A 12,747-nucleotide genomic window follows, 5' to 3' on the forward strand; every position below is an offset into this window, starting at 1 on the left:
AAAAAAAAAAGAAAAGAAAAAAAGAAAGATAAGCCCTGGCCCACGGTCATAGATAAAGACTAAGAGTCATGGTAAAAGTCATGGAACTAGGAGATGTTGCTAAAAACTGACATGTCATCTCAGCAAGCATGGGATTTAGAAACAGACTGGAACCTACTCTTTCTTGGCGAGGGTCCCCTTGGCAACTGACTACAAAAAGACCTACAAAATTCTCCAAAGGATCTTTGACTTGAGCACAAACCTTGGATATAATTACATAATGATGGCCATCAAAAGCCTTTTATGAAGTAGTGTGGCTTGTCTTTTTGTTTGTTTTTTCACTGAGGTTCTTCCATGTTTTTAAAGAACATTTGATTCTTCCAGGTAACCTGGTGACTAAAAGAACTATATATGTCTTCTCTCAGAGTAGGGGTTCCTAACCTGAAGTCCATGTACTAGATTTCAGAGGATCTATAAACTTGTAGGGGAAAAACAATTCCATCTTCATTTTCACCAACCTTTGGTTTCCTTTGTAATACTATGTACTTTTTTTTAAACATTTAAAAACATTATTCTGAGAAGGGGTCTCAGACTGCCAAAGGAATCCAATACACATTTTTAAAAAAGGCTAAGAAAACCTGCCTTAAAGGAAGAAACTCCTAGACTTGGATAAGAGTTGACTGAATGTTGTGGCAATATGAACACTGTGTGTCCTATGTAGACTCCCTGCTCTCCAGACTTACCAGAAATGAGATCTTCAGCACTCCGGGATGAACAACAAGATGGAGCTGTGTCACACTTTTTATTATTGGGACACACCAACATGGCTTCCCAAGCAATTTTAAAAGTTCTAACAATAACTATCCATAAGTAAATCAACAGGAGTTTTTTAATTAGTGTGCTTGCCCTGAGTTACCTACCCAAAGTAAGATAGTCTCTTAACCTGGAACACATTTCAATCAACTCCTTGAGGGCAGGGATTGCTTAAGTTTTGTCCAGTGCCTGGCAGACAGCAGGCATGAATGAATGACTTTCTGATGCCTGTTGTATTAAGAGAGTGTTCTTCTTCAATAAACAAATACTTTTCTTCACAAAGAAGTATAAATATAAACCTCATTCGATAATTAACTAATGTCTTCCCTGCCAGGGCCATTAGGGGTCTTCATTATTTAATCATATTTGTATGCGTGTGTCTGCTTCTCCTTACTTATGACAAGCCTTGCTGAAAGGACTCTTGTGGAGAGCTGGTCTCCATGCGCCATAAATGTGCTCCATTTTACCCTGAGTTTCTCATCCTGAGGACCCACTTGACACCTTGAGAGCAAGATGTGATTTCCAGCAGAGTCCCACACGGCCTTTGATTCCTCAAAGGATGAGCAAACTCAGTGATCCAGTCCCCTCAAAGCCTAGCCTCAGTCTGAGGCGGGGGGGGGGGGGGGGGGGGGGGGGGGGGGTGCGGGCAGGACTCTTCCAATGGTCTTGCCTGAAAAGCATCAAGAGAAAATAACATCTTTCTTGTGAAAATGACATCTGGGGCCATTCAGTATCTCTTTAGCCCTGACTCTGAAAATAGTGTTTAAACAACCTCCTCATAACACAAAGCACATGCAGGGTTTTGTTCTCAGTAAGCATATTGTTTCCTGCAAACAATTAGCCAGGGAAGCATTTCCAAGACTTGTTACCTTTCTCCCATATTGCTGCAATCAATGGGGGTCACTGGTTTCCGGTGTTCACTTGGGGGAAAAAAATCAACAATAAAAATCCATGGAATTTAACTTTGCTGAATATGACTGACTGTGTGGAATTTGGCATTTGATACCCATGCAGTGGGGAAATCATACACAATTACAAGCAAGCATGTCTTCTGGTGAACAGAAAGTCTCCTGGGATTAAATCCATTTCAAAGGAAAGGAGGATCTGGGTCTAAACATTTCTACACAGCTGGATAGCCTGTCACTAATCATCTCCTGCCTTCAGATTTCCCCAAGTAGTTTCTGCTCTATTATCTCATGAATTCCCCCATTTCACTGGAAGGGGCAATCTCTTAGAGTATTAGAGTGATTAAAAAGATCCAGGGACAGGACTGAAACATAATGCTTGCCTGATGCTCTTAAACCACGATTTTCTTTGAACTGTTATCATTGGTTTCTAGCTTTGTCTTCTCTGCGGGTGTCAAACTTTGCCTTTTCCTAAAACGTGGATACTTTAAAAGCAAATCATAGTTCTTGGCTTGCTATATCATATGCCCATTCTGAAAAGTGCAACTTTGTTGGAAAACTCTAATAGTAGAAGCAGAGGAATAGGAAGTAAGACCAGGAAATGGCCATAAAGTACCCTAAAAGGTACTTTACTTACTTAAGGAACTTGCTAAGGTATTTAAGCTGACTTCAGGACTTTGCTAAGGAAAAAACTTAAGACTTTGGGAAGAGCAGGGCTGGTTCCCTTCGATTCTTTAGGTGTTAAACTCTTTAAGGGAAGACTTGCAGAGAGGAAAGAATACTAGGCTTGAAGTCAAGAAGACCCAGATTCCAAATTGGACTCGGACACACACTATTTGGGAAGGCACTTAACCTCTCAATGGACAGCAGCTCTAACAAACTATATGAATGAAGGATGCTGATCTGTCCCAATGGAGAGTTTTCACACTGGGATTTGAAATCAAAATCTGGACCAAAAGAGCACAGGCTGATTTTTTTTCTGTGTTCAGCATCTCTGTAATCTAGTCTAGACTAGGCTCTGACTAGAATCTAAGTTTCTTGAGAACAGGTATTGGGTCTTATACTTCTCTGAATACCTCACTGTGCCTCCCACCCTGTCATCAATGGAGCTCTGCCCACCTGGCCCTGACTGCCAGGGCAATGCTTTTTCTGCCACAGTACAGTCAACTGAAACCATTAAGCCATTGTGTTCAAATGCTCCATAATGCCCTCCTCAGTGAACCCCTACACATGTTCTTAGCAGGCAGAGATTTTTGATCACTGGGGCCATTTTCCACACTCGACAAATGTTTAAAGACAATTAGGTAGCTCTACTAAAAGGGGAGTGGCCCATTTACCATTCTGGGCCAACCTCCAATTGGCCAGGCCATCACCCCTATTCTGACCTCCCTTGGCTTCCTTCAAAAACTTCATATTGACCTTTCTCCTTGGGTTTCTTGCCTCCCTTTCCTAATACTGCTTAAAAGGAATTTCAACTGGCCCTTCTCTGCTCTGGGCCAATCTTCTTACTCTTCCTACGTGACTCCCTGTTCCACTTCCTTCACCCGTTCCAAATTTTTTCTCTTCAGGACATCCATACCAATAATCCTGCTCTCACCAGTCAGTAGAGGTCCTTCCCCAGTGAACCATCCATAAGCAGTTCCCTCTTCTTCCCTACTCTATACTTCACCTCTGCATCATCCCCCACTCCTGCCTCTTTTGCTCCATTTGCAAAGGACAACCTTTCTCCTTGACCCCAACACCCCCTCCCATCCCTTCCAGTCCCCTCCTGCCTCCTCCATTAGCTTTCCCTCTTGATTACCCCATCTCTCTCTTCAACCACTGGTTCCTTCCCCTTCTGAGTACAAACACATCCTTCTAAAAAAACAAAACAAAAGCCTTTGCCTCAATCCAATGATCCTTTCCCTCCTTCTTATTCCTATTTCTCTTCCTCCCTCTCTTTCATAACCAAACTCTAGAAAAAGCTTCCTATATGTGTGGCCTCCACTTGTTCTTCAACCCTTTACATTCTGGCTTTCATTGCATAACTGAAACCACCCTCTCCAAAGTTACCAATGGTCTCTTAATTGCCCAATCTAATGACCTTTTTCTAGCTCATCTTTTTCATCTCTTTGTAGCATCAGACACTATCGATCATCCTCCCATCCTGTATACACATCTTCTGTCTTGGTTTTCCTGATGTAGCTCTCCCCTAATTCTCCTACTGCCTTCTCTAGCACTCCTTCCTAGTCTCCTTTGTAAGATCATCATGCTACACTTTCCCCTATATATGAGTGAACCACATAGGTTTATCCTGGGCAAATCCCACTTCTCGCTATACTGATCCTGTCAACTCCCACATGGGAAGACATTCCTCACTCTATCCATTAGCTCCAGCCTCCTTCCTGAACTCCCATCCTGCATTACCAAATAGACATCACTTAGGCATCTCAAAATCAACATGTCCAAAACAAAGCTTGAACACACATACCACTCCCCCCAACTTGCTAGTGCTAACTCCCTGTAAATTACTTGGTAGATATTTTATATTTAATTCTCTATGCACATGGAAGGTCCTTGAGGGCAGAGACTGTTTGTCTTTTTATTCCCAGAATTTAGCACAGTGTCTGTCTCTGTCAAACAGGCAATCACAACATCACATGACTCATGTGAAAACCAAGTTTATTACAAGAGAACTGAATATGCAAGTGGAACCCAAACAGTTCACAGTTCATATAGAAGTTTGTATATTTATGACAGTCCAACAAAAGGAGGAGGAGAAAACAGGAAGGGTGAGGCATGGGAGGGGACAGGTGCAGTGAAGATGGGAAAAGGACAAAACCCCTCCTGAAGAGGAAGAGTAAGATGATGGCAAAAGCCACCTTCTTTCCTCTGGGGAACCTCTGGACTATGAAGATAGGAGGGTCTGCTTATCTGTAAAGGACCCCAGCTGCACAAGCATTATCCCAGCCTGGCACATACTGACTGGCACCTGTCTTATCAACCAAGCCTATACAGGGAGTCCAGCTTGAGGTGCAAACAATAAACATGTCAGCTTGTGGGGTGGGGGGGAGGGCTTCATCCTTGACACATTCAGGTCCCCCTGCATGCTCTGGGTCCAGTGTTTCTGGAAAATATGATGACTCAAAACACAAGTTCAGGGGACAGAGCACAGTTGGCATTTCCTAGATGCTTCTTTAATGACTGAAAGAATATAATCAATCAGGAGGTGGTGGTACATGACTTAAAGGCATTTTAGGAAGCCTTTCCATACGTTTTTTTGAAGATGGATTTCTACTTAATATCACAGCCATGTAGCTACTTAAGGATTCCTATCTCTTGGACATGGTAAGAACTCCAACATAATAGAATTCAACTAGATGGGGTATTTTGAAATGCACATGTAAAAGCCATGTTTATTAGTAAATTTAAGGAGTGATACTGGAGAACTAAATCACCAACTTGCAGAAAGTAGCTCTGTGGCACCAATGAAGCAAATGCTGGATCACCTTAGGTTTAATTTTTGTCACATGTTGGAGCACAAATGTTTCCTGTAGAAACATAGATTTAAAATCATGCAAGTCAAATGGAACACATGACTCATCATACGAGTGTTCACTCTACATACTTTTAAATAAAGTGCAGGTAATGTGTAAAGCCAAAAAAAGCAGCAAGCTGCCACACCCATCGAGCATTCAGAAGGGAGAACGGGTCCCTTTTCTAAAGAAGTGTAGGGCTAAGCCTTCACCTGCACAGCCCATTCCTACTGCCTGTGTACCACAGGCTTACAACTTCTCTCTCCAGTCTGGTTTAACATGTCCACATGACAAACCTCTTGAAGTGCAACATTTTGAGCAGGAGCTGCCCTATCATAGCATTATCATGTCAATGTATGTTTCCAACAAAAGGTTGAATTGTTTTTTCAACGAGCTAATTAATGACTAAATAAGTACCCACTTAGTCAAGCAATTGAATCCAATTAGTAGCCAGCCTGTCAACTTTCTATTCCATATAACTAATCATGAAGGACTAAACCTGCTCACTGGGGCTCCTGTAAGGTATCTTGGGGACTCAGATAATTAAGTAGAGGAATTATCTCAACTAGCCCAGACCCAAAAGGAGTGAAAAGCATGCCTTCTCAGGACAGAAAATTAACCTCCAGCTCTGCACTCTTATTTCTTTTTTTTTATTTTTATTTTTTTATTTTTAGTTTACAACACTCAGTTCCACATAATTTTGAGTTCCATATTTTCTTCCCTCCCTCCCCAAGACGGCATGGAATCCGATATATCTTCCACATATAGCTTCGCATTGAATTAATTTACACACTAGTCAAGTTGTGGAGAAGAATTATGACCAATGGAATGAATCATGAGAAAGAAGAAACAGAAGCAAAAAAAAAACAAACCCAAAAACAAAAACAAAAGAGAGGAAAAACAAAAGAGGAAAAAAAAGGTGAGCATAAAGTGGGCCTCAATCTGCATTCGTACTTCATAGTTCTTTCTCTGGATGTAGACAGTATTCTCCAACGTAAGTCCTTTCGAATTGTCTTTGCATCTTGTGTTGCTGAGAAGAGCAAAGTCTGTCAGGGTTAGTCCTCACAGAATCCATATATCTGTGGTTGTGTATAATGTTCTCCTGGCTCTGCTCTGCTCAGTCAGCATTATGTCGTGTAGGTTTTTCCAGGTTGTTATGAAGTCCATATCATCCCCATTTCTTATGGCACAATAGTATTCCATTACCTTCATATACCACAGCTTGTTCAGCCATTCCCCAATTGATAGGCATCCCTTTGATTTCCAATTCTTAGCTACCACAAAAAGAGCCGCTATAAATATTTTTGTACATATGGGTCCTTTTCCCACCTGTGTGATCTCTTTGGGATACAACCCTAGAAGTGGTATTGCTGGGTTGCACTCTCATTTCTGAGCTTCTCCTCCCTTAGGGATAGAAGCAAGGGCCTAGGGAAAAGAGGCTAGTCAGGATCAGGCGTTGGGGAGAAAAAGAAGTGGTTCTTAGGCCTTCACTTTACAAATTCCCTCATTATCCCTCTGACCCTAGACCTATACAAATCAATCAACTTATACAGTAACTTTTACTTATCAAGATCTGGAAAATTTTCTTCATCTTCTGCCATTCAAAAGCACCACATTTAAAACTAGCTACATGAAAGCTATTGCCAAAACCCCTCCTCCTACTGAATTTTGGCTTTAGAACTTGCATTAAGTCTGATGTGCTTTGGAAACACTGATACCTCCCTGAACTAAACGTTGGCCCTCACCCCTGCCCCCAAATACAGATTTGTCCAACCGCAACCTGATTTTCCAAAACGTCCACCAGCTCATGGCTTTGCAGGAGGCTGTCGGGGTGGTAGATTGCATGTTCTTTCAAACTAATGAGAATTATTATTACATAATGACTTCCAAAAGATAATATCAGGGAAAGGAACTAACTCCTCGCTGGTCTGTCAAACTTTGTCTGCTCCCTCTCAGAATCAACCTTCAGAGGAAGAGAATAGGAAAGCCCTTCAGCATTCGCCCGGACCACGAGGAACGCGACTTCCTCTAAAGCATTAGAGCCTCAGAAAGACTTCACTCTGTAACACTCTATGACAATCTAGGATCCAACCCACATGTTAGAGAATTAGGCTGACTTTCAGTGTGTTGAAAGATGAGAAGCAGCCAGAGGGAAAGTGCTAGAGTGAGGAGACCTGGGGGCCAGCCCTGTCATCCTGACCTCAGGTGACAGCATCTCTAATATCCAGCTTCCTTATCTGTCATATGGAGATACCACCTTGTCTTTTATGCATACACACACACACGTGCATGTATACGTATGTGTGTGTGTGTGCGTATGAGCTATTGTAAGGTGAAATGAGAGAAATTATGTGAAAGTGTTTTTTTTGCAAGTTAAAGGCAACATAAGTGATTATGTAAGAAAATATTGGGGGTACCTAGGTGGTACAGTGGATAGAGTGCCAGGCTTTTAGTCAGGAAGACCTGAGAAGACCCATGTGGGGTTTTCTTGGCAAAGATACTGGAGTGGGCTGTCACTCAATTTCTGGGCCTCCAGGCCATGCTTGAAAACTCTAAGTGGCAGAACAGGTGTGGTCTGCATTCATAAAGAAAGCTTGCTCACCCTCAGCTCCCTGTGACAAAGAAATAACAGGTCTAGTTTAAAAAAAAAGTGTAAGGCATTACTGTATTGGGTGCTTGGAATCCAAAGGTAGCAAATCATGGTACCTGCCTTCAAAGGCCTCATGGACTAGGGAGATGCACCAAGTGTAGTGGTGAGTAAAACACAGGGCAAAGCAGCTGTGTTGACAGGATGCTCCATAATGATTTGAAGAGAGAATGCAAAGGAAATTAGGGGAGCTTCCAGGGAAGAAGGGAGTGGCTTCTCTTGGCCTCAAGGACAAGGATACCAAAGTGGAATTCTGAGAGCAGGCCATGCCAGGAGTGAGCAAATACACAGGTAAATGATGGGAGCACATGACTCCCTCTCCTCTATTGTGTTTCCAGCCCATGTGCACTCCTTCCTAGCTGTCCCCAGAGATCAACTTGCCTGTGAAACAACCAGAAGATCATCATCATCATCATAATCAGTGAACTCTGCGAGGTCACAGAATCTTCAGATCACAGGCAGTGATTCTGATTTCAATTCCTGGCAAAATTCAAATTGCATTTCTAAAGGGATAATCTGCAAACATCTGGAAAAGGATGTGGTGTTCACAAAGAGTGAGCTAGCTAGCATGGTTTCATCAAAAATAAAAGTCATGCCAGACTAATTTCATTTCCTTTCTGAAAGGTTATTAAACTGGCAAACCAAGAAAAGGTTACAGATGGTGCTTACCTAGATTTCAGAAAAGCACTTGATAAAATCACTAATCCTATGTTTGCTGAAAAGAGGGAGGGACATGGAGGAGACAACAGGGTAATTAGGCAGAGTCAGATATAGCTGAAGAGTCAGAACCAAAGAGCAATCATCAATGCCTCTGTCAACTTGGAGGGAAATCTCCCTTCAGTGAATAGTCCTAGAGATCTCTGCTTGGGCCTGTGCTGCTCATCAGTTTTATCAGTCCTTTGAATAAAGGTGTGTTTATCACATCTTTAGATGACAAGCAAGGAAGTGTAGCTAATGCATTGCATATCAGTTAGGATCCAAAAAGATTCTGACAGCCTGGAACACCAAGATGAGTGGACTAAAGTGATATTTAATTGGGCTAAATGTAAAGTCTTACCCCCAGGTTCAAAAAATCAACTTCATAAGTAAGAAGGGAGAGGGATAGCTGCTGTTTATTGGAAAAAGATCTGGGGTTTTGGTGGCCTGCAAGCTTAATCTTAGTCAACAGTATGACTGGACAGTCAAGAGAGTTAAGGAAGGCTTGAACCACATTAAAAGAGGTGGAGGAGCTTCCTGGAATAAGGTAACAGTCAACAGACAAACACGTATTAAGTACCTTCTATGCACCAGGTACTGGATTAGGGCTACAAAGACGCAAATAAAATAGTCATTGTCTTCAAGAAATTTCCATTTTACCGAGGGGAAAACAACATATACACTTAAATATACACAAAATAAATATAAAGTAATTCAGAGGCCAATGGCTGAAAAAAAAAATGAAGGAAAGCCTGCCATAGGGTGTAGCATTTGGACCGAGCTTTGAAGACATCCAGGGATGCTAAAGGCTCAGGTAAATCAGAAGCGGATTCCAGGCACAGGTGACAACCTAGGCCAAGGCATTATGGCAGGAGGTGGGATGTCATGCACACAAGATGGTTTGGTTGGATTGTGCAATCTATAAAAAGAAATAACATATGATAATTTGGCTACCTCTGGGAAGGGAGGTTATGATGCAGTTTGAGGGGGGTTTCAGGGACACCTCAAGGACTGAAGTATAGGAGAGGGTCATCTGGAATGAATTCATGGACTCAAGCATTCTTTAAGTCAAGGTGGCAAAGATTTATTGTTATGCTTTTCAGCAGGCAAGAGTTCTTAAGGAAACTGCAACCTAACAGGAAGGATGCTAAAGCTTATGTAGGAAAAGTAGGGGATTATCTGGCAGGTATACTAATTAGGTGATAACTTCCAACCTTGGTCACTGGCCTCATTCACTACTGGAAACCAGGGGAAGGCTTTCTCAGGGGTGTATTTTTGGTCTGCTATGTTTGTAGTGAGATAGCTTTGAGAGTTGATGTCCATAGCTAGACCTCTAGATTGAATAGGATAACTTTGGGAATCAATACATGATAATTACAAGATAGTCCTGTTTTTACAAGAGGATTTCTTCAGAGGTCATCTTGTTCTTGTGATAGGGAAAGATCGTTTGTTTTACTGGGGCTCACTCATGAGTAACTGTGGGGAAAGGTAGTTTGTCTTACTGGGGCCCACCCCTGAGTTTTTGCTAGGCATAGCGTCCTTGGGCTGGGAAGGAAACTGTCAGGGATAGCGTTCTGAAGCTAGGGAGAAATGTGATCTTAAAACTGGGGTCTAAGCACAAGCACCCGAGCACCCCATCAGTTAGAGCCAGATTTTGAAGGGCTTCAAATAACAGAGGCATCTGTACTGGCTCCTGAGCTACTTAACATTTTCAATCAGTGATTTAAATAAACCCATAGATAACATGCTTGTCAAATTGTCCTGAGGATAATGGGGAACACTAGAGTTTACGGAGGAGGGGAGTGACGGACTTGGTCACACCCATGCAACTGTACAGAGGAAGAGTGGAGAGGGTAAAGAGTGAAAGGCAGAGGGATGAATAAGAAGATCATTGTAAGAATCCAGGCAAAGGGTGATAAGAGCTTAACCCACAGTGGCAGTCCTTTGAGAGGAGAGGAGACAGATATGAGAGATGTTGGGAGAGAATCGTAGCAACAAATTGGAGATGTGGGGTGGAGAATGAGAACTGAAGCATGCCTCAGAGGTTGTGAACCTGGATGCCTGCTGGCAGTGCTGCCAGAAATGGGAAGACCCACCGTGCTCTGCCCTGGTCAGGCTGCCTCTGGAATGTTACATTCAGTTCTGGGTATTGTATTTTAGGAAAGGTATTCATAACTAGAAGATATCCAGAGTGGGATGAAATAATGAGGGCCTAAGGTTACACCATATGAGGATCAACTAAGCAGGGGTTCTTAATCTTTTTGGTGCCATGGATCCCTTTTTTGACAGTCTAGTGAGGCCTGTGGACCCCTTCTCAGAAACATTTTTTAAATGTGAAAAAAAGAAAAGAAATTAAACAGGATTACAAAGGTAGCCAATTATTTTGAAATAAGTTCTCACAACATTTCTTTTAAAAACCAAGGTCACATATCCCCAAGTTAAGAACTTCTTTGTTAAAGGAAGTGGAGATGTTTCACCTGGAGAAGAGACTTAGCGTTGTTTTTGGGAGACAGAGAATCCCATGACAGCTGTCTTCAAGTGAATGAGGGATCGGCTTTGTTCCATTTGGCCTCAGAGGACAAGACAAGGAGGAGTAGATAAACATTGCAAAGAGACCAATTTATGTTTGATGGAAGGGACAGCTCCCCACAAAGGAGCTCTGCCCATGATTGGACTGGGTCACCGCTGGCCATAAACGGCCCCTGCAGGGGTCTTCCAGCCAAGACTGGATGATGACTTGTCAGGGAGGCTGTCAAGGGAGTTCTCTTCTCAGGTGTAAGTTTATTGAGACAGTTACCACAATTTCTTCCATCTCTGAAACTCTGATTCCATGAGAAGTTGGGTGACCTAGAAGAATGAGGATATCTGAGAGGTCCTCAAAGTTCCCAAGTATGAGAGTCAGGGTTCAAATGGAAAGCAAGACTGGTCCTTGCGGAAGGGGCCAGAGTGACTGAGAGATGACAGAAACACGGATCTGGACACAGCAATGGAGCCTTATGGAATGAACTTCAAAAATGGAGAGGCTGCAGGCTGATGATGGAGAGAAGGTCTAGAAGTGACAGTAGACCCTACCTCTTGGCTCTCTGATGAGGGACAGAGGGTGGCCAGCAAGGGATTTCGGCCAGGCTCTCACTCTGACGGACACAAAGGATAACGTCCAGTACCTGACCTTAAGGAGTTTACAATCTACTTGAGGGGCTAAAGCCACTCTTTTATATAAAAAGGTAATAAACCAGCACATCATATTTTACCAAAAACAACCTTTAGAAGATACTGCAGGGGCAGCTGGGTGGCACAGTGAGTAGAGCACCGGCCCTGGAATCAGGAGGACCTGAGTTCAAATCAAGCCTCAGACACTTGACACATGTACTAGCTGTGTGACCTTGGGCAAGTCACTTAACCCCAATTGCCCTGCCAAAAAACAAACAAAAAAAGAAGTTACTGCAAATAAGCCCCCTACATCCTGAACAGCCATCATTAAAAGGATATAGCAGACAGACTCAGGAGGAAATATCACAAGAAGTATCAACTCCAAAATTAAAAACAACTCCAAGAGATTTTGTCTAAATAAAGCTTTCTTCTTCTTTTTTTTTTTTGCTTTTTCACGCTGATTGCCTAAATCCTCTTCCCTAACATAACAGATTTATAGAAAAACTCCGTGTTTACATTTTGCAAGTCTGCCCACAGCGACAATAAGTTAGCAGACCAGGGCTACTCCAACAATGAAGTTTATAGTCTTTCGTCTCCGCTATCTTGTTGTTTCCCCCAATTATCATAGAATGAGACAGAGCTTTGAGAAGGAAATTTCAAGTGAACTGGAGGTTTAGCATGTAACCACAGTTCTCAGCAATGGAAAGAGGCTGAAAGTATGAGCATTCTCAGCAAACCAAACCTGGACCCCGACTAACATTTTCAAGTGTTTACTGGATGTCTACTGCCCAGCCAGAGACTTTTTTTCCCCCTCACAAGCCAGTATTCCTTGCAGTGAGGATTCACCGTATGCTGCACAGTTAAGCCGCCGACACCCGAGGGAGAGGGGAGATCGGCCCACGTGCACTTTCCCTTCCATGAGGGCAGCTGCTTTGGCTGAGCTCTTCATGAGTTCAGGGTCTGACATTCGCGGTGAATGTGATGTGTAATTGGCCAACTCTGTTTACTTTGTGAATCTAGCATACAGCATATGTGGGTAAGT

The 12,747-nt window shown here is 42.7% G+C and overlaps 1 protein-coding gene across 3 annotated transcripts in view; it reads right to left on the reverse strand.

Annotated features, from left to right (window-relative positions):
- COL26A1 (collagen type XXVI alpha 1 chain) overlaps positions 1–12,747 on the reverse strand; it is a 252,085-nt gene that overhangs the window by 211,208 nt on the left and 28,130 nt on the right. The window lies entirely within an intron of this gene.

Source organism: Trichosurus vulpecula, chromosome 7 (assembly GCF_011100635.1).
Source record: "Trichosurus vulpecula isolate mTriVul1 chromosome 7, mTriVul1.pri, whole genome shotgun sequence".
Classification (NCBI taxonomy): Eukaryota; Metazoa; Chordata; class Mammalia; order Diprotodontia; family Phalangeridae; genus Trichosurus; species Trichosurus vulpecula.